Source organism: Pleurodeles waltl, chromosome 5 (genome assembly GCF_031143425.1).
Source record: "Pleurodeles waltl isolate 20211129_DDA chromosome 5, aPleWal1.hap1.20221129, whole genome shotgun sequence".
Lineage (NCBI taxonomy): Eukaryota > Metazoa > Chordata > Amphibia > Caudata > Salamandridae > Pleurodeles > Pleurodeles waltl.
The window spans coordinates 1,852,671,547-1,852,692,257 of NC_090444.1; the positions used below are offsets into that span (position 1 = coordinate 1,852,671,547).

At 48.1% G+C, this 20,711-nt stretch overlaps 1 protein-coding gene across 2 annotated transcripts in view; it reads left to right on the forward strand.

Moving 5' to 3' along the window:
* The first annotated feature begins 1,503 nt into the window (after positions 1-1,503).
* The window catches only part of LOC138296869 (zinc finger protein 502-like), a 68,154-nt gene continuing 48,946 nt past the window's right edge, over positions 1,504-20,711 (forward strand). For both annotated transcript variants that reach the window (XM_069236357.1, XM_069236358.1), the window contains exon 1: positions 1,504-1,655. The gene's annotated coding sequence lies outside the window, so the exon portion shown is untranslated. The remainder of the gene's footprint in view (positions 1,656-20,711) is intronic.

Below are 20,711 nucleotides of genomic sequence, written 5' to 3' on the forward strand. Positions count from 1 at the left end.
GTCTTGCAGGCTGCTTTGGTTAGCCCACTTCACAGGTGCTCGCCTGGGACACAAGTGTGTATGTCCTACTCCCTCCCAACACAGGTGGAAAGCAGAGATGAAAATGATTATTTTTATTCTGCCTCAGACCCCTACTTGAGTGTCGGCAATCTGCCTGGAAATGGGACCTTCTGAAGAAGGCAGACCAGGCCCTGTCAGGACTTTACAAAACGCAGTCCTACCACCGTCAGTGCCAGTAAGCGCAACCTCGTCCAATGGCCGCGCATGGTCAGATGAGGTAAATAAAACAAAACTGCCACTCACACTGCCTGTCTCATCCGTCAGCCACTGAGGCCCTGCATGTCTCAGTGGGGCAGGCACCTTACTGCAACTGGCAAAGCAACGACAGGTGCCGCCCCTAGATTTAGGCGAGGGTAAGGCCCAGATTGTTGTTACTTTTCCTCCACAAGCTCCTGCACTTCCCAGAGACCATGTGGTACGCTCACTGTTCGGAGTGGAGGCTCGGTTTCACCTGCCTTGCAAGTGGGTTGTAATTATTTTCCTTGGCCCACTGCACTTTGCATAAATGAATTTTATTTAGTGAAAATTATTAAATTAAGATTGATGCTGCAATTTCTGTGAGAACAGAGCACGCAGCTGGGTAGCACACTGCGTTCACTCCTTTAAATGCATTACAACCTTCTTGGGGTGGTCCCTGTGCGCTATAATGCGTGACTAATCTAGTTTAGTGCGGTTATGCGGACACAATATTAAAATGCATTAGTCTAACACCTGATGCGTGGTACTTGGCAGGGCTGGACTTGCCCACATTTAAGGCAGTGCTGATAGGCTTAGGCCATCCAGTTAGTGTATCCATTCAATAGTATAGAAATGCACACTCGTCAAGCTGCTTGATTTTTAAGCCCAAAACGGATTTGTGTTACTTTTCATCTTTCCTACCTATAAAAGCCCTCCTTAATTCAAGCTCATGAGGAAAATAAATTCCTATTATTATCCCAAACGTTGGCATGCACGGACACTTTTACGAAATTAGGTCTCACCGAAAGAAAAAAACGATACAGGAACAGGCACATACAGGGAATATAATTCATGATTATACACACATATACTGCCTGCATACAGCATTAATTTCATGTATTTGTGAGACACAGCACATTGTGGTGTGTGAGTGAGCTATGTTAAGGCTTGGCTGTGGGTCAACATCTACACCTGAGCATGACTTGAATGGCACATACTATCAAGTGTAGTAAATGCATAGCTCAAGGCACACTGGGGTGAGAAACTATGTTCTGCGCATTCTCCAAGGAAGAGAAACGGAAGTTTACCTTCTGCGCATGCTTCAAGTTACAGCCACTAACTGACATCGGAAGGTAAGGCTCTGCGCATGCTCAACAGTATAGTCTCAGCAAGAGTATCACCAGAGAAGCTGTACGCATGCTCCGAAGTACTTTAAACGAAGCTATGCGCATGCACCGCAGGAGAGTCGCGCTATGGAATGGTGTTTCTGCGCACGCTCTGACCCCCAGTCACTGCCCGTCCCGGTAGCGGGATGGGTTTCCGGGTGAGAGGTCGCTTTCGCTTCCCCGGTTCTTTGTGCAGAGCCGGCCGACGGTCCCCGGCTCCGGCTGTGCGGGGTGTGTCCTTGGGGCCCTCAGGTCAGTGGGGACTCGCAGACCCCCTTGCGATCTAGGGCCCTGGGCGGCGGCCTTGATGTGTCCGCGCTTAGATCTTGTTTTTTGGCAGTGTTACATAGCACTCGAGCCGGAGGCATTGGAGAGCTTTACATGAGCTCCACTTACATTACACAAGGGAGTGGGTGCTGTAAGGTGTGATGGACCCAGGTGTGGGGGGTTCTGTAGGGTGGAGGGCGGTGTAAGGTGTGATGGACCCAGGTGTGGGGGGTTCTGTAGTGTGGAGGGCGGTGTAAGGTGTGGGGGGTTCTGTAGTTTGGAGGGCGGTGTAAGGTGTGGGGGGTTCTGTAGGGTGGAGGGCGTTGTAAGGTGTGATGGACCAGGTGTGTGGAGTTCTGTAGGGTGGAGGGCGTTGTAAGGTGTGATGGACCCAGGCGTGTGGGGTTCTGTAGTGTGGAGGGCGGTGTAAGGTGTGATGGACCCAGGCGTGTGGGGTTCTGTAGTGTGGAGGGCGTTGTAGGGTGTGATGGACCCAGGTGTGTGGAGTTCTGTAGGGTGGAGGGCGTTGTAAGGTGTGATGGACCCAGGCGTGTGGGGTTCTGTAGTGTGGAGGGCGGTGTAAGGTGTGATGGACCCAGGCGTGTGGGGTTCTGTAGTGTGGAGGGCGTTGTAGGGTGTGATGGACCCAGGTGTGTGGAGTTCTGTAGGGTGGAGGGCGGTGTAAGGTGTGATGGACCAGGCGTGTGGGGTTCTGTAGGGTGGAGGGCGGTGTAAGATGTGATGGACCCAGGTGTGTGGAGTTCTGTAGGGTGGAGGGCGTTGTAAGGTGTGATGGACCCAGGCGTGTGGGGTTCTGTAGTGTGGAGGGCGTTGTAGGGTGTGATGGACCCAGGTGTGTGGGGTTCTGTAGTGTGGAGGGCGGTGTAATGTGTGATGGACCCAGGTGTGTGGAGTTCTGTAGGGTGGAGGGCGTTGTAAGGTGTGATGGACCCAGGTGTGGGGGGTTCTGTAGGGTGGAGGGCGGTGTAAGGTGTGATGGACCCAGGTGTGGGGGGTTCTGTAGGGTGGAGGGCGGTGTAAGGTGTGATGGACCCAGGTGTGTGGGGTTCTGATAGGCTTAGGCCATCCAGTTAGTGTATCCATTCAATAGTATAGAAATGCACACTCGTCAAGCTGCTTGATTTTTAAGCCCAAAACGGATTTGTGTTACTTTTCATCTTTCCTACCTATAAAAGCCCTCCTTAATTCAAGCTCATGAGGAAAATAAATTCCTATTATTATCCCAAACGTTGGCATGCACGGACACTTTTACGAAATTAGGTCTCACCGAAAGAAAAAAACGATACAGGAACAGGCACATACAGGGAATATAATTCATGATTATACACACATATACTGCCTGCATACAGCATTAATTTCATGTATTTGTGAGACACAGCACATTGTGGTGTGTGAGTGAGCTATGTTAAGGCTTGGCTGTGGGTCAACATCTACACCTGAGCATGACTTGAATGGCACATACTATCAAGTGTAGTAAATGCATAGCTCAAGGCACACTGGGGTGAGAAACTATGTTCTGCGCATTCTCCAAGGAAGGGCGGTGTAAGGTGTGATGGACCCAGGTGTGTGGAGTTCTGTAGGGTGGAGGGCGTTGTAAGGTGTGATGGACCCAGGCGTGTGGGGTTCTGTAGTGTGGAGGGCGGTGTAAGGTGTGATGGACCCAGGTGTGTGGAGTTCTGTAGGGTGGAGGGCGTTGTAAGGTGTGATGGACCCAGGTGTGTGGGGTTCTGTAGTGTGGAGGGCGGTGTAAGGTGTGATGGACCCAGGTGTGTGGAGTTCTGTAGGGTGGAGGGCGGTGTAAGGTGTGATGGACCCAGGTGTGGGGGGTTCTGTAGTGTGGAGGGCGGTGTAAGGTGTGATGGACCCAGGTGTTTGGAGTTCTGTAGGGTGGAGGGCGTTGTAAGGTGTGATGGACCCAGGCGTGTGGGGTTCTGTAGTGTGGAGGGCGGTGTAAGGTGTGATGGACCCAGGTGTGTGGAGTTCTGTAGGGTGGAGGGCGTTGTAAGGTGTGATGGACCCAGGTGTGTGGGGTTCTGTAGGGTGGAGGGCGGTGTAAGGTGTGATGGACCCAGGTGTGGGGGGGTCTGTAGGGTGGAGGGCGGTGTAAGGTGTGATGGACCCAGGTGTGGGGGGTTCTGTAGGGTGGAGGGCGGTGTAAGGTGTGATGGACCCAGGTGTGTGGGGTTCTGTAGGGTGGAGGGCGGTGTAAGGTGTGATGGACCAGGCGTGTGGGGTTCTGTAGGGTGGAGGGCGGTGTAAGGTGTGATGGACCAGGCGTGTGGGGTTCTGTAGGGTGGAGGGCGGTGTAAGATGTGATGGACCCAGGTGTGTGGGGTTCTGTAGTGTGGAGGGCGGTGTAAGGTGTGGGGGGTTCTGTAGGGTGGAGGGCGTTGTAAGGTGTGATGGACCCAGGTGTGTGGGGTTCTGTAGGGTGGAGGGCGGTGTAAGGTGTGATGGACCCAGGCGTGTGGGGTTCTGTAGTGTGGAGGGCGGTGTAAGGTGTGATGGACCAGGCGTGTGGGGTTCTGTAGGGTGGAGGGTGGTGTAAGGTGTGATGGACCCAGGTGTGTGGGGTTCTGTAGTGTGGAGGGCGGTGTAAGGTGTGTGGGGTTCTGTAGGGTGGAGGGCGGTGTAAGGTGTGATGGACCCAGGTGTGGGGGGTTCTGTAGGGTGGAGGGCGGTGTAAGGTGTGATGGACCCAGGTGTGGGGGGTTCTGTAGGGTGGAGGGCGGTGTAAGGTGTGATGGACCCAGGTGTGTGGGGTTCTGTAGGGTGGAGGGCGGTGTAAGGTGTGATGGACCAGGTGTGTGGAGTTCTGTAGGGTGGAGGGCGTTGTAAGGTGTGATGGACCCAGGTGTGTGTGGTTCTGTAGTGTGGAGGGCGGTGTAAGGTGTGTGGGGTTCTGTAGGGTGGAGGGCGGTGTAAGGTGTGATAGACCCAGGTGTGGGGGGTTCTGTAGGGTGGAGGGCGGTGTAAGGTGTGATGGACCCAGGTGTGGGGGGTTCTGTAGGGTGGAGGGCGGTGTAAGGTGTGATGGACCCAGGTGTGGGGGGTTCTGTAGGGTGGAGGGCGGTGTAAGGTGTGATGGACCCAGGTGTGTGGGGTTCTGTAGGGTGGAGGGCGGTGTAAGGTGTGATGGACCAGGTGTGTGGAGTTCTGTAGGGTGGAGGGCGTTGTAAGGTGTGATGGACCCAGGTGTGGGGGGTTCTGTAGGGTGGAGGGCGGTGTAAGGTGTGATGGACCCAGGTGTGGGGGGTTCTGTAGGGTGGAGGGCGGTGTAAGGTGTGATGGACCCAGGTGTGGGGGGTTCTCTAGGGTGGAGGGCGGTGTAAGGTTTGATGGACCCAGGTGTGTGGGGTTCTGTAGGGTGGAGGGCGGTGTAAGGTGTGATGGACCAGGTGTGTGGGGTTCTGTAGGGTGGAGGGCGGTGTAAGGTGTGATGGACCAGATGTGTGGGGTTCTGTTGGGTGGAGGGCGGTGTAAGGTGTGATGGACCCAGGTGTGTGGGGTTCTGTAGGGTGGGGGGCGGTGTAAGGTGTGATGGACCCAGGTGTGTGGGGTTCTGTAGGGTGGAGTGCGGTGTAAGGTGTGATGGACCCAGGTGTGTGGGGTTCTGTAGGGTGGAGTGCGGTGTAAGGTGTGATGGACCCAGGTGTGTGGGGTTCTGTAGGGTGGGGGGCGGTGTAAGGTGTGATGGACCAGGTGTGTGGGGTTCTGTAGTGTGGAGGGCGGTGTAAGATGTGATGGACCAGGTGTGTGGGGTTCTGTAGTGTGGAGGGCCGTGTAAGGTGTGGGGGGTTCTGTAGGGTGGAGGGCGTTGTAAGGTGTGATGGACCCAGGTGTGTGGGGTTCTGTAGGGTGGAGGGTGGTGTAAGGTGTGATGGACCCAGGTGCGTGAAGTTTGTGGAGTTCTCTAGTGTGGAGGGTGATGTAAAGTGTGATGGACCCAGGTGTGTGGGGCTCTGTAGGGTGGAGGGCGGTGTAAGGTGCGTGGGGTCTGTAGAGTGGAGGGTGGTGTAAGGTGTGATGGACCGAAGTGTGTGGGGTTCTGGAGGGCGGTGTAAGGTGTGTGGGGTTCTGTAGGGTGGAGGGCGCAGTGTAGGGTGTGATGGACCCAGGTGTGGGGGGTTTGTGGGGTTTTGTAGGGTGGAGGGCCAAATCATTCATTGTTATTATTGCCTAATCTACTTAGGAACCCCATTATTAAGACTGTCATGGTTACACATTACAGTCTGATGCAGGGCCAGTTTAAATCATTGCACAGAAATTCCAGTGACCTTATTAACACTGCAAAGTTCTTAATTACAGCTTTCACCTTTAGGCACTTTGCCAGGTTTTTTCCGCTCATACCTGTTGACCTTCTGTAATAGTTGTAATGTGAGTATTGTTTGCTATGAAGGTACTTTTTATAGATTTAGTGAGCCTTCCTCATACTATTTCTAACCTCCAGTGACTGCCTTAACTGCTAAAGTTTCTCCACCTCCTTGCTGAGCCCTTTTTGGCTATTTGGGGTACTTAGCATTTCCGATCTATAACTTTTTTCCACGTAAGGTATCATTGGCAAATTTGTGTCCTTTTTTGCCAAAATCAGGGGGATTCTAAGATAGCCATGGTTTGTAGATTCTCCTAGAGGGGACTGAAAAAACAGCCAAAATATAGCTACCTTTTGGGGTTTTTTGAAAAACAATGGGAAAATAATGCTGCACAAAAAAACCCTAAAATGTTTGGAATTTCTCTGAGGCTGCCCATTTTTTTTCTTAATTTTTGTGCTTTCAACCAACTTGCTGTTTGTGATAGAAACAGGTATGAAACCCATGGGTGATCCTGGAAGGCTGTAGATTGCTGAAAAGTAGACAGAATTCTGAATTCAACAATGGGTCTTCTGTGTAGAACCGTCTGTTTGTTTCTGAAGAAAGTAACTGTTGAAATAAAATGAAAAAATAAAAATGAGGAGGAAATAACAGCCATTTGTTACAAAAGTTTCACCTATAACTTTGTCATGATGGCAGAGTTACAAAAAGTATCTACCGTTGTATCCACTAGACCTTTTTGGTTGCAGCAATTTATCAGGTTTGTAGGTTCCCCAAGGACCCGAGGTACGCATAGCCAGCAACTGAGCTGCACCATACAAAGGATTTTCATTGTATACAGACTTTACAGCAATTCATATGGTTAAATATAAATCGTGAAAAATTAGTATGAAGGAAACCTATGTGCCTATGAAGCTATGTACATCAGATACTGAGTTTAGGGGCAGTGTTTTTTTTGTACATCTCTGAATTTGTGAATACCCATACTAGCATGTGAGTCAGAACATTTTGCAAAAGTCTTCCTTCTTACACATTGGCTTACATTTGCAAGGAACAAATGCAGAGAAATCCAATTCTGTGTTCCCCAATGTCTTCTGTTAAAACTAGCACCCTTCTTGTGTGGCTGCCCTAGTGTCTGAGACACAATACTACCCAAAACGTGACCTGGAGACATCTTATTTCACCCAGCAGCATCCATGCGTAGGGAAACCTGAATCACCCTTGTGGGTCACTCCCAGGTGCCTTCTTAAGCACTCTGGTACTGACCCAGAGGTTTGCCTCCTTTGCACACTTCCTGGAGTCAGTAAGCTTGCCGTCAACCAGGTGTTGGCGGAGCTCTGTTAAACAAGTAATGAGCATGTGCTCTCTCAGAATCAGATTGCACAGCCCATTTTGATCATTAACTTTACTGCACTCAGCACCTTGCTTGTATAATCTATGAAGTCCACCCAAGACTGGTTTGGGAGTTTGTGGCTGTCACTGAACCTAAGACAGTTCCTTTTTTAAGAGTCAGTCCACATTTTGTAAGCAAAATGGCATTCATGGGAGCATACTGCACCTGGTCCCCCCCTCCCCCCCACCTCTAGTGGTAGAAGGATAGCCCTCCTCAGTATGGTCATGTTGATCCCCATTCCTCCTCTGGGACCTGTGCATTCTGAGTGCTATTTCATATGGAGAAAATCATTTATGTATGTCTTCTCCCACCACGTAACCGGGCACCAGATCTTAAGGTATGCGGACTCTTGCCTCTCCAGTAGGCACTGGAGGTTTGTTGCCACAAATACTGCTGGGCTCTGCGACTTTCAGACTTACTTCCTGAGCCTGTAGCACATTACTTTCCGCCAAGGCCCTTTCAGTCTTCTCCTTTGCTAAGGCTCTTTCTGCCTCAGCATTTTCTTTTGCCAGGGCTCTTCCTAACTAAGCTATATTTGCAGCACTCTACTCCTTAGCTGCCTCCAGTTTTAATATAGCCAGCTTTAGCTGGAATGTCCTATCAGCTTTTCTGTCCTCCAGCTTCTCTAGGGATAGATCATTGAAAGACACAATGCTCCCTGTCCTGGCATTGAGATCCTCCTCTGCAGGGTGCTGCAGCACATTACCTGTGCCCAGGAACGCTTTGTGCTCCTCCATAGCCTTCTTCTCCTCCTGATGTGATGCTTTGGTTTGCAACTAGCAGGCCTCTCCCCTAAGACTCTGAGAGCCTTCTGGAGCTCCTTGTTCTTGGAGCTTCTTGTGGCTGGAGCCCTCTTTCTTTGCAGAGTCCCCTGAGCTCAGCTGCAGTGTACCTCTCCAGATTGCTGAGCTCAAATTCAGTGCTTGCAGGAAGGGTTACAGGCACAAGCAGTCAGGTAGAATAGGTGTACATTTGAAAATGAAAAATAGTGCTTAAAAAAATCAAAGGCCAAAGACAGTGGCAAAGTCAAAAGTTAAGGCCGACTGGCGTGGAGTGCAGTTTGGCTACAGGGGGTAGATTGGGCACAATCTGTGCTTACTTTCAGACTTTGAAACATTTATGAAGAATGTTCCTGAGAAGGTAAAGTTCAGCTGGGCATGGCAGCCAGCAGTATCCTAGGAGATGTTATTGTATGGGAGCCCTAGGACGGGATCGCAGTGAAGATTTCCACCTTCAAACTTTAGCACTTTTTTGGAAGTTGAACATCTCCAGCGGGACAAAGCTGCAAGCTGTAGCTGATGATGGCTCCATGAGTCCAGATAACTTAGCTGACGGTGTCGCACTGAATAGGATTTTCTGCTGTGGAGAATAACATAGCGGGAGCTTGCGCGGAGTCAGGCTAACTGCTTGAAGGTAAGTTCCGGTCTTTTGTCAGTTCTCAGTCCACTTTTTGAATAAATAGTTTCTACATCCCAACTTTTAGGATTAGTCAGGAGCATCACCTTCAGCGCCACCACCAAAGGTCTAGGACTGGAGGGCCACCATTTGGGGTGGGTGGTGAGGGGGCAGGACTCAGGGTTCAAGGCCTGTAGAGCTTGTTATGTGCCAGTAGCTCACGCAGGAGGCCAGCCAGCTTGTGATTGGAGTCACTCTGATAATCCTTGGTTCAAGCAACAATACAGGCCTCAACCATGAAGGCGATCCTCTGGGGTACAAGGCGGGCCTTAAGTGCAAGAGCAGTCCTCTGGTAGCTGCAGGGCAGTCTTTATGGGGTCCAAGGCAGTCAGTGTACTGAAGAATGGTCCTGAGGGTCCAATATTTATACATGGTGCCAGCCTTTGAAATGGAGGACATTTCTAGGCCACCCCCACATGGGTCGCCTTCCTTTCCCTGCCAAGGCTCCAAGAAGTCTAGGGTGACAAAAGACTGGTGTTAGATGTCTGTGTGTGCTAGAGGCAGCCCCTTTTGAAATGCAAGTGTGGCAGGGAGCAGCTTGCCCCCCTACCCCCCCAATACTGCCAGGATGGTCCATCCTGCCCACATACAAGACTTATTGTCTCACTGTCTGGGGGAAGTACACAAAGCCTAACAGCAAGGCCATGTGATCCAGGACTCTGGCAGGAGGCACCTAACATTGCACAGCTGCAGTGCATACCCGTCTGCCCTCCAGCACCAGCATTATTTTCTGGCAGAACGACTTGTAGCAGCGCATCGCTCACAGCCCATGGGCATCAGTTGTAGAAGCCTGCCACAAGTGAGGTGCGCAGTCTGCTCTGAGCCCTGTGGGCAGGGGGAGAGGTACAGAGATCCTAGCCCCATTCTTCTTCCTAGAGTGTTTCTAAACCAAAGTGGCCACTCTCCATGCGATTCTTACGGCAAACCCGATGTCGGTGGCAATGTAGCTACTGGAAGGGAACGCCCTTCTCTCAAATAGACAAGGAATGTGAAGACCTGGAGGTCCAGATCCAGAAATACTCAGAACTGTGCCTGTGCATCTAGAAGTGGCATTTTCAGAATTGTGATTTAAAGTCCAACTTTACCATTAAAGAGTAATTCGATTTATAAGTAATTTCAGACCAAACATGACATTTCTACCTGGCTCCAATGAAAAATTTGCAGTTATTTAATGTAATAAGGTAACCCAAAATGGGAGACAGTAGTGAAAAACAAATTTAAGAGTTGTTCACTACTAGGACATGTAAAACTTAAAAATACATGTTCCAATTTTATATACAGTGCACTAGGCCATACAGGCTGTTTTGGGCCTACCTTAGTGGTAACTTGTATGTATTAAAAAGGATGGTTTAGGCCTGGCGAAAGGTTTATTTTGCCAGGTCAAATGGCAGGCCTTATACATGTTATAAAGGGCTACTTTAATGGGTGGCACAAGCAATGGTGCAGGCCCACTAGTAACATTTACTTCACAAGCCCTGTGTACAGGTAGTACCTTATCCTATGTTGTGGTGGATGACATAGGTAGCCCTTAGAATCTACAGGTCCCAGAGGAGTACTGGGGGCCAAGCTTGTGGAAACACATGTCCACAGTGGAAAGAGACACCCTTCTGACATCAGATGTGGAGTATCAGATGAAATTCACTCCCATGAAGTCAGTTTTACCCACCAAGTTTGGGCTGACCCCTGAGAACCATGGCATCAGGGACAACCGTAAACTTCTAAACCATGCTTAGGTGGATTTATTAGACTACTCCAGCAAGGCACTGAATGGTTGGGTGAGTGGAAGCAAAGTGAGTGATTTTAGTGGGCTACTCAATCCGATTTTGAGAGGGCACATGCTCATTATTTGCTTTACAGAGTTGTGCCAACATATTGTTGACAGCAGGCTAATGTACCCCAGGGAGCTTGCAAGGGAGGTGGACCTCGGGTCAGCCCTGGGTGCCCAATAAGGTATTTAGATGGGATCACTCAAAGGGTGGACAGTGTCCCTAATACAACAAACGGGGAGAGAAACGAGAAAATACTAAAAGTAAGAAGTTCTGCAGAGGTCCTAAAATAGTTCACAAGGTAGAGGTAACCAGTACCAATCTAATTAGAAGAAAAAAGTGTTCTTGTACAAGAAGATGAGGAGGTTTGTACTACAAGTATGGGTAAATGAAGGAAGATGCCACTGCCTTGATGGCACAGCCATCCACAGGTGGCCAGACACCAGGACTGGCCAGTTTACGTTTGGGTAGGAGGTGGTCCCAGTTAGGACAGGAGAGAGTAGAGGTTACCTTACTGTCCCTAAGTGATAAAACAGTGGTACCCAATGCTCAAATACATACCAATACTTCTAAGTACTTTCAGGAGTCACCATCAGTCGGCAGAGGGTCGAGGCTCTCAGGAACACAGGAGCCAGCATGACTACTGCCAGGTGTCATCTGATGTTCTCAGAGCAAGTAACACCCAATCCAATCCACCTGGTTGTAGTAGCAGACAACTGTGAGAGTGTCTCCCTGTGGCTCTGGTTCCTTTGTGTAAAGTGGGAGATCTCAGGTTCTCTAAAAGTGACTGTGAGTCCTGCTATGCCTGTCAGACAATGATCTGGAAGTCACTGCCTGGATAGAAGTGGAGCTGAGGTGACAACTCGAGATGTTAGGGTTGCCTGAGTGGATCTTCATGACACCATAGACCATGGCTGCCCAAGAGTGGAGACAAGGAGGCCTGAAACCTGGAAAAATGTCCTAGGCAGCTGAAAAAAATATAGACAGGACAAGGGGTGTGGGAAGTCATCCCCTGAAAGGTACATGTTCTAGGAGGAAGCTGAACTTGAGGTTTCCTCCCTGGAACCAACTGAGGAGGACATTGCCACCCTGTGATACCTACCTGAGCTTGCTGGAGGGCAAGTTAAGGGTAGGCCGACCATGGATTAATTCTGAAAAGCACAGAAAGAGTGCCCAGCTTTAGAGGGCTTCAGACGGCAAGCTGAGGCTAAGGCAGCTGGTGATACGTCTGGAGATGACCCGATCTCTTGGAAGAATGTCCTCCTCTATTTTGGTGCAATGGCTGGGTCCTGAAGTGGATTTTTCCCCCGAGTGGGATTCTCCAAGCAAGTGGTGTCTTACAAGGGCACCAACTTCATGTTTGCATACATGAAGTCCATCTGGGATGTGTGGGGTAATGTTAGAGATTGGGTCTCTAGTTGGCAGAGGTAGGGACCCCAATCTTAGTCAGGGTAGGTCACAACACAATCCAAATTATCCTGTGCCCACCCTCTGGTAGCTTGGCGTGGAGCCGACAGGCTTAATTTAGAAGGCAATGTGTAAAGTAATTGTGCAATAACTCACGGTATCACAGTGAAAACACCACAGAAATACATTACACCAGTTTTGAAAAGTAGATAATCTTTATCTGAATAAAATAAGGTCAATAGACATTTCTGGAGCGGGTGCAGCACCAGTTCCTTGCGCCGACCGGGGAGGTGAGGCGTTGGTTCCATACTGTGAGGCAGGAGAGGCAAGACGTCAGTTCTGTCCGGTTGCGGGGAAGCTGATGTGGCGTTGATGGCGAGGTGTCAGATCCTTGTGACCCGCCGGCGCCGATGAATCTAGTCGGTCAAGTCATGATGTGTTGACTTTGCAGTGTCGCGATCAGTTGTGTACTGTACCACTTGATCATCTCTGGTTTTAAATTGTAAGGGATTTTAATATCTGTACAATAAACATTTTTCACTCACTCATTTACAGTGTCATGATCACACTGCTGGACTACAGCAGCGTCGCAACGACATCGGACTTACGTTGCAGGCAGTGGTCGTTGCGTTCAGCGAGGACCACGGAGTAGGCACAGGCAGCAGTGCGTCGTCGGTTCTGGAGTCGGGCAACTAGCAAGAAGCTAGTAGATGAAGTCTTTTTGGCCCTGAGACTTCAGAACAGGAGGAAAGCCCAATCAAAGCCCTTGGAGACCACTTGTGGAGGAAGGCAGGGTCCTTCCAGCAGAGTCAAGGGTCAGAAGGCAGTAGGGCAACAAGCAGGGCAGCAGTCACTCCAGCAAAGCAGTCCAGATGAGTCCTTTGGGCAGCCAGACAGTCCCTCTGACAGAGTCCAGGAGTAGGTCCAGAAGTGTCTGATTTGGTGGGGTCACTGACCAGTATACTTACCCAAAAATACCTTTAAAGTCGAGGAAATTTAAGAGTGGTTTTGAAGTGCACGAGGTCCCCCTTTAACCCAGTCCTGTCTGCCAGGATCCCTATGAGGGTTTATCAGTCCTTCGTGAGGGGTCAGGAAACTGTCCTTTGAAGTGTAAGTGAGACCCCCTCCACCCTTCCTGCCCAGGAAGACCCATTCAATATGCAGATGAATGTAGATTTGGCTGAGTGTCCTGTGTTTCTAGCTGTCTGGGTGGAATGCACAAGGAGAGCTGTCACCCAGCACATACGTGGATTGAAGGCAGGCTGTAAGGCACAAAAAGTAGTACGTGCAGAGAAATGCCCACTTTCTAAAAGTGGCATTTCTAAAATAGTAATATTAAATCCAACTTCACCAGTAAGCAGGGTTTTCTATTACCATTCTGGCCACATTAAACATGACAGGGCTACTCCTTTCAGATCAGAGTCTACCACTTAAAAGTATATAAGGGCAGTTCTATTGCTGCCTATGAGAGGAGCAGGCCTCACAGCAGATAAAAACAACATATAAAACATATAAGTACATGTTCTGTCTTTTACTTACATAGCATCCTACCCTATGGGTTACCTAGGGCCTATCTTAGGGGTGACGTATATGTAGAAAAATGGGTGTTTAAGGCTTGGCAAGTACTTTGAATGCAATGTCGAAGTGGCAGTGAAACTGCATACACAGACCTAGCAATGGCAGGCCTGAGGCATGGTTAAGGGGCTACTTATGTGGGTGGCACAACCAGTGCTGCAGGCCCAGTAGTAGCATTTAATTTACAGTCCCTGGGCACTTCTAGTGCACTGCACTAGGAGCTTACAGGTAAATTAAATAAATATGCCTTTTGGATAGGAGCCGATGTTACCATGTTTAGGGGAGAGAACATATGCTCTTTAGCACTGGTCAGCAGTGGTAATGAGCACAGAGTCCTAAAACCAGCAAAAACAGAGTCCGAAAAATGGAGGTAGGCAGGCAAAAAGTTTGGGATGACCACCCTAAGACTGTCAGGTTTAACAGGTAACCTACAGGTCCTCTACACCCTATCACCCCCAGACAAATGGTCTTGTTGAGATATTCAACAAGACCCTCAAAGGCATGGTTTTGGGCCTGCTTGAACTCATGAGGAAGTCGGATGTCTTCTCACTAAGCCTGTTGTTTGCCTACAGGGAGGCGCCACAGAAAGGAGTGGGGTCTAACCCCTTTGAGCTCTTTTGTGGCCACCCTTTTAGGAGACCTCTGTCTCTCTGTTAAAGAAGGGGTTGGAGCAAGGCCCCCGAAAGACACCCCCACCCCCCTCAAGCATGTGGTCAGCTACAAGCTGGCTCTTAGGAACCAGATGCAAAAGTTCTGGAAGAAAGCTTCTGAGAACTTAGAGGCTAGCCAGGAAGTAATGAAACTCTGGTACAACCAAAAGGCCATCCTGGTAGAGTTTCAGCCTGTGCAGAATGTGTAGGTACTGGAGCCTGTCAGTCCCAGGACCGCAAAGACAGTTGGTCAGGGCCTTCTGAGATGAAGGAGAAAAAGGAGGAGGTCATCTGCCTGGTGGAACCCAAGACCCCCAGGGACCTCTCAAGGGTAGCCCATGCAAGTCACCTCAAGCCACACTATGAGAGATCTGAAGTCCCTATACAGATGACAGATGATGGGATGGAAGAGGAGAGTGAATCTTCCCCTGACATCCTATCCTCAGAGGAGAAAGCTGGGTCGTTGCAGGGTGTCATCCTTTCCCCCACCCTTAACCCAGAGCAGCAAAGAGACTGTTGCCAGTTGTTGAGTCATTTTGCCTTTTTGTTTTCCCTCATCCCTGGGCTTACACACTTGCGTACCCATGACTTTGATGCTGGAGGCCGTATACCTGTGAAAAATACAATTTACTGATTGTCTTACAAGGTGTGGTGTAGCTTTTAAGGAGTAGGGGATTTAGAGTTTGCCAGAGGGGGTTACTCCATCACAGATGTGACGGATATCCCATCCGCCGTATTACGGTCCTGTTTTAGCTTATGGATATTGTAATACGGCAGACAGGATATCTGTCACGTTTGTGACGGAGTAACCCGTTTTCTAAAGTCTAAATCAGGCCCTAAGTCTCCAAAATGCCTGAATCGGGAGATTGAGCTCTCCAGTAGTCTCTTATCCAGTGGTGCTGGTATCCAAAGCTGCCCCACCAGGCACCACCACAGAACTTAGGTTCTTTGTGGATTAGAGGGGCTCAACTAAGTCACCAAGAATGATGCTCACCCGATTAATTGAGGCCTCCCAGAAATCTGTTGACACCATCAAGGAGGCCATTTGCACAGCACCGGTGCTCATGTCCCCTACACTTCTCCCATAAATTCATTGTGAAGACAGATGCTTCAGAGCATGGCATAGAGGCTGTACTGTCCTTGTTTAATGAGGAGGACCTACACCAACTGGTAGCCTCGAAAAATCATAAAATTTTTACTAGACCTGTAGGTCGAGTAACTTGAATAATCTACTCGACCTAACTGTAATGTACTTGACCCGTAAACGCGTCTCATTGTGTGATCCTAGACAAATATTTTATTTTATAGAGTCACCTTTGTCTTCATTCTCAGGAGTGCACCTACAAATATGTGGTTCAGCATTTCTGCTTTAAAAAAAAAACCTCTTTTGTTTGATTAAATAGACTAAATAAATGTTTGCTCTTTGTATAATAATAATCTATCCCACATATAGGGTATACATGATCCATGACATGTACCTTAGTTTACTACAAGCATTGCCATCTGGGTAGGAGTGTTTCTCAATATATGTTTTAAATACTTCCTTTTAAAAAATATATTACTAAAGCACGATGTGGCAGCACACTGTCATTTACAGTATTTTTTCAAGAAATGTCCAAAAACCTTCCCACTAACTTGCAGCTTTATTGATTAAAACTATATAGTGTATTAACAATCTGTAGATAGTACGGTTTGGTGTATTCTCTGGGATTACGATTAACTGGTCTAAATCTGTGGCAATGCCTCTTTCTGTGGGAACGCCGCGATTTTCTTCCAGATACCCTATTGGGTGGGCTGATGGACTGGTGCGATACCAGGGCATTTGGCTAAGTGGAGAGGTAGAGACACTATGGTCTGCTAACTATGGAAGAGCAATGATGTGGCTGGAGGACAGGGTGGAGGCCTAGCGTTCGTTGATGCTCTCCTTCACGGGACGTATTGCGATTGCTAAAATGATGGTGCTTCTTAAATTTTTATACCTGTTTGTGAATTTACCTCTTATTCTCACGTCTAGTTTTTTGCAGAGACTCCGCTCTGCGTTTATACGGTTGGCCTGGGCGGGCGGAAAGCCCAGAATCTCTTGCGACAAGTTGACACTCCCCTTTGACTTGGGTGGTCAGGGATGTGGAATTTAATAAACTATCTACTTGTCCATGGGGCAGGTTACTTCTTAAATCTACTTGTCCTGTAAAACAACCTACTTGTCCCTTTGGTGCCATGTAGTGTGGCAACAAATTATGGCAGCAATCTCATTATGTAAGAGCTAAATAGCCTCTCTAATCATGTCTGGGCTTCTACTATAGTAGGGCTTACATACTCGCAATTTCAATCCCTACTATAGCAATTGCCTTATTTTGACACCTTTCCACAGATCTACATACTGGGGCTGGAGGAAGCAGTGAGCAATAGTTTCAGGGCTGGAATGCCTTTGAGTCTGCAAACCTACTAACTTGCGTGTTTTAAGGATTTTCACCAGCTCGTCTCTAATCTTTTCCCATAATGAGAAAGGGCAGAAGTAGAAGTTCTTCCAGGGTTGGGGGAAAAAAAAAAGAGGTTGGAGGGAAAGTGAACTTGTAAACGCTCAGTAGATTTTCACATGAACAATCTACACATGCATATTAGTTTGTGCTAAAATACAGTTCACAAATATTTTCTAGGAGTATGATTTCCTGGTCTACTTCTGTAAGTTCTTGTGAATTCATGAAAGCCACTAATTCAAAGACATATACCATCGGTGTACTTTAGTGACTTTCTTTAAGAACCAGGGGCCAGATGTATGAAGAAACCACTTTCCGAATCTCTATTAGCGAATTTTTAAGAAAACGCTATTTCTGATTTGCAAAATGATATGTATCATATTTGCGATTCGGTAATAGTGATTTCTTTAAAATTGCAAATGCTATTACCGAATCGCAAATAGCGATTCTGAGCCCATTCGTGCCCGTAGGCCCATAACTGCAAATTTTTAGCATTTCCCAAATTGCTAATTCCTAACTGGAATTCGCAATTTAGGAAATGCAAAACCCCAGGGTGCTGGGGGCCTAAGGCCCCCTCTGCTGCACCCCAAAAAATATTTGAGGACATGTAAGGTTACATGTCAATTTGGTTACCACCAAGTTTTACTTGGTGGTAATTGCGATTCCTTAATGCCCAATTCGCATTAAGGAAAAGCTTGATACATGTGCTTAAGAAATCGCAAATAAGGATTCCTTATTTGCGATTTCTTATTTAGAGAATTGCAATTTGCGATTCTCTAAATGGCCTCTCAATTTTAAGGAATCGCAATTTTACTGATTCCTCAAAATTGCATAGCAAATGCCTTTCATACATAAGGAAAGGCATTTTTGCATTCGCAGACGGCCATTCGCACCGTTTGCGAATGCAAATTCGCTTGATACATCTGGCCCTTTGTCCCTAATTGTGTCTGGCGTTAACGAAGACATTTTGGCCTAGATTCAAGAAAAGTGGCGCTTCACACTAACGCCACCATGTGCGCGCCGTATTTAAGATACGGCACACCATGGCAGTATTAGGTACAATAGCGACAAACTTTTTGTGGCGCTTTGCTCCACTAGCATCAAAAATTCTGACGCTAGTGCAAGGAGGCCCATTGATTCCAATGGGTGCATCCTTTTAACGCCTGCTTTTAGCAGGTGTTAACAATGATGCCAAAAATGGTGCAATTAAATCTTTTAGATTTCATTGCACAATTTGTGCGAGCCTCCTTGTTCCGGAATGCTCCTTTTGCATACATTATGCATGGCGCATGGATAATGTGACGTAAGGGTCGCAAAGTCACTTTGTAGATATGGTGCGGCGTTTTTGGCAATCTAATGCCACATTAGCGTCAGAAAAACAACGCTAATGTGGCATTAAATGGCACATGGCCATCCTTAAATTTGGGCCTTTGTTTTTATTAAACTTCTATTTCTCTCTCTATTGGCTGGATTTACTGTGAGTGATTGCATTCTTCTCTGAGCACATTGGCACACAAAGTAGTTTTGTTCAGTGCCAGGAACCACTGTGGCAATCTGACGTAACGAAACTGGAGGGGGGCCCCTCCTGCATAGAAGATGGAGGGCCCCTACCTCTAGACTCACTCAGGGCAGGTGCTGTGCTGAAGGGAGCCCCCTGGAGGGTGGCTGCGGGGCCTTTGTTACACCACTGGTGGCAATGTGTGCTTTTTGAGACCAAAAACGTTTTTTTTTTACAGTGTTTGTTATAAATGTAAGGGCCTGGTAGCTCCCACAACAATAAAGTGTTACACAAGCCATGTCAAAACAAGACACGCATTGACAAAACCAAAAGACTCACCAGAAAATGTCGATCGGTTGGCTTTGCCAGTGCTCGTTTATTTTTTATACTTATTATAATCTTGTTGAAAATAGTTACACTGACTTTCCATTACGAATATTTTTGGGAAATACTAGCCTGCATCAACACATTTTACTAAATGACGCTTCAAAGAAATAGCACCTGAAATTAGTAGCAACATTTTTTTTTCCTACTTGCATTTTTTTCTGAACATTGAATTTTGAAAGCAAAGAATCATCATTCTTGCTTACAAGCTGCTGCAAACATTTAATCAGAGAGCATGCTGGGAGCATTATAGTTAGCCTCATATTATTAAACTTTTCAAACAAGTGTTTACATTTTTTTAATTTTTTTTATACTGGAACCACTGTCAGTAGTACAGTGTGACTTAAAAAAGTTTACCTACAATGCTCTACCTAATAATGAAGGCTTTTAAATAATGAACCATAAATACAAGTTCGAACAGCATTAGCTTTTGGACACACACATTACCTCAACTGCAGACAATTCCATTCTCTGCAAACTGGCAGACTAAGGGTTTGTGCTGCAGGGGGTTGGGCCTACTTGTCCCAAGAACAAAATAAACATAAAAACTTGTTGCCCTTGACCCCAAACGATATGTCCTGGGCGTCTGGCGATAGGAATTCCATATCCCTGGGTGGTCTTGCTGCTCTGGACTCCAAGCTTTACTATCACTGTGCGCAGGCTCAGTGTGCACATTTCTGGATACGCCCTATCTGATATTTACCGCATCTTGCGCCTGAGAGTGATGCGGTGTGGCCGGACAGTTTGTCACGGATGATCGGGAACCTTTCATGCCCTATGCCGCGTAGTGTGGATACCGTGGCCTGTACGACTCGGGCCTGGGCTGCTTTGCTGCGCCAGGCTGGTGTGCGTGATCCTTATGCCCCTTTGATGCCGATACCTGATGTTGCAGACGAGCAGATGCAGTGGGGCGCCCAACTGCGTAAATTCCTCAGTGAATCGAATTTAACTCTCCTGGGAGACTGGTTCGTGGAGGGGTGGTTTATCTTGTCGGAGACAGAGCTGGGGGATGGAAAGGACTCTGCGTTGCATTGGTTATATGTGCTGCGCATTGGCGCGATGCTATGTGCCCGCTTCCCGGGCCTTCCTGAGGCCCTGTTGGTGTGTCAGGCGCTGGAGTTGCTGTATTGTGCACAATTCCCTTCGCAGGCTCATTACTAAGTTGTGTAATTGCTTGCAGAGTGAGAGGCAAGGAGTGGTGTTGACTGCTAAGGTGCAGTGGGAAGTGGACATTGGTGAAGATATTTCTGATGAGATGTGGAGGAAATGTTGCACCCATATGCGGGTGCTCTCCCCCAGTTATAGACTACGTCTTTTTCATTTCAAATTCTTGCACCGCTTGTACCATACCCCTGCGGTTTGCGTGACATGGGACTGCGTGTCGACTCTTGTTGTAAACGATGCAGTGGTTCTGACGCAGATTTTATTTACCTTGCGTGGAGTTGTGCAGCGGTGTGTGCTTACTGGAATGAGGTGATGCATATGATAGAAGTGATAACTGGCCTGGTTCTGCCCTAATCCCCTAAGCTTGCGCTGCTTGGATATGTGGACGAGATACCATTTGTCCATAGGAAGCTGGTGGGCCTCCTGCTGCTGTTGGCGAAACGTAGAGTTGCAATGTGCTGGGGGCGTGGGAGATCCCTGCGAGGATCTGAGTGGTTGTGAGATGCTGCTTTTGCCAAGAACAACTAGTGCTTTACTGGGAGTTGATGCCTGAGGGATCCCGACCTTGGGATATCTGGGCCCCATTACACCTCTTCTTGGAGACCAACCTGTGAGATTGTAGATGGGGAACTGTACCCTGCAGCGTGAATTGTGAGTAGAACCCTACATTTGCTCTCCGTGAGCTTTGATTGATTTGCTGGAATGGATGCTGCTCTGCTTCTCTGTCTCTTCTTGTCCCACCTTTTTTCTCTTCTCTCTGAGTATAGGTATGTTATACAGCCCTACAGATGTTTTTTGAGTCTTACTTTCTGTCTCTTTGATTGCCGCTACCTCTGCACGCCTACCGTGGGCGACACCAGACATTTTTGACAGGCTCAATGGGTTAAGTGTTCACGAGATTGATATATGGTGGTGCAGATTTCTGTGAATGTTATCTGTTA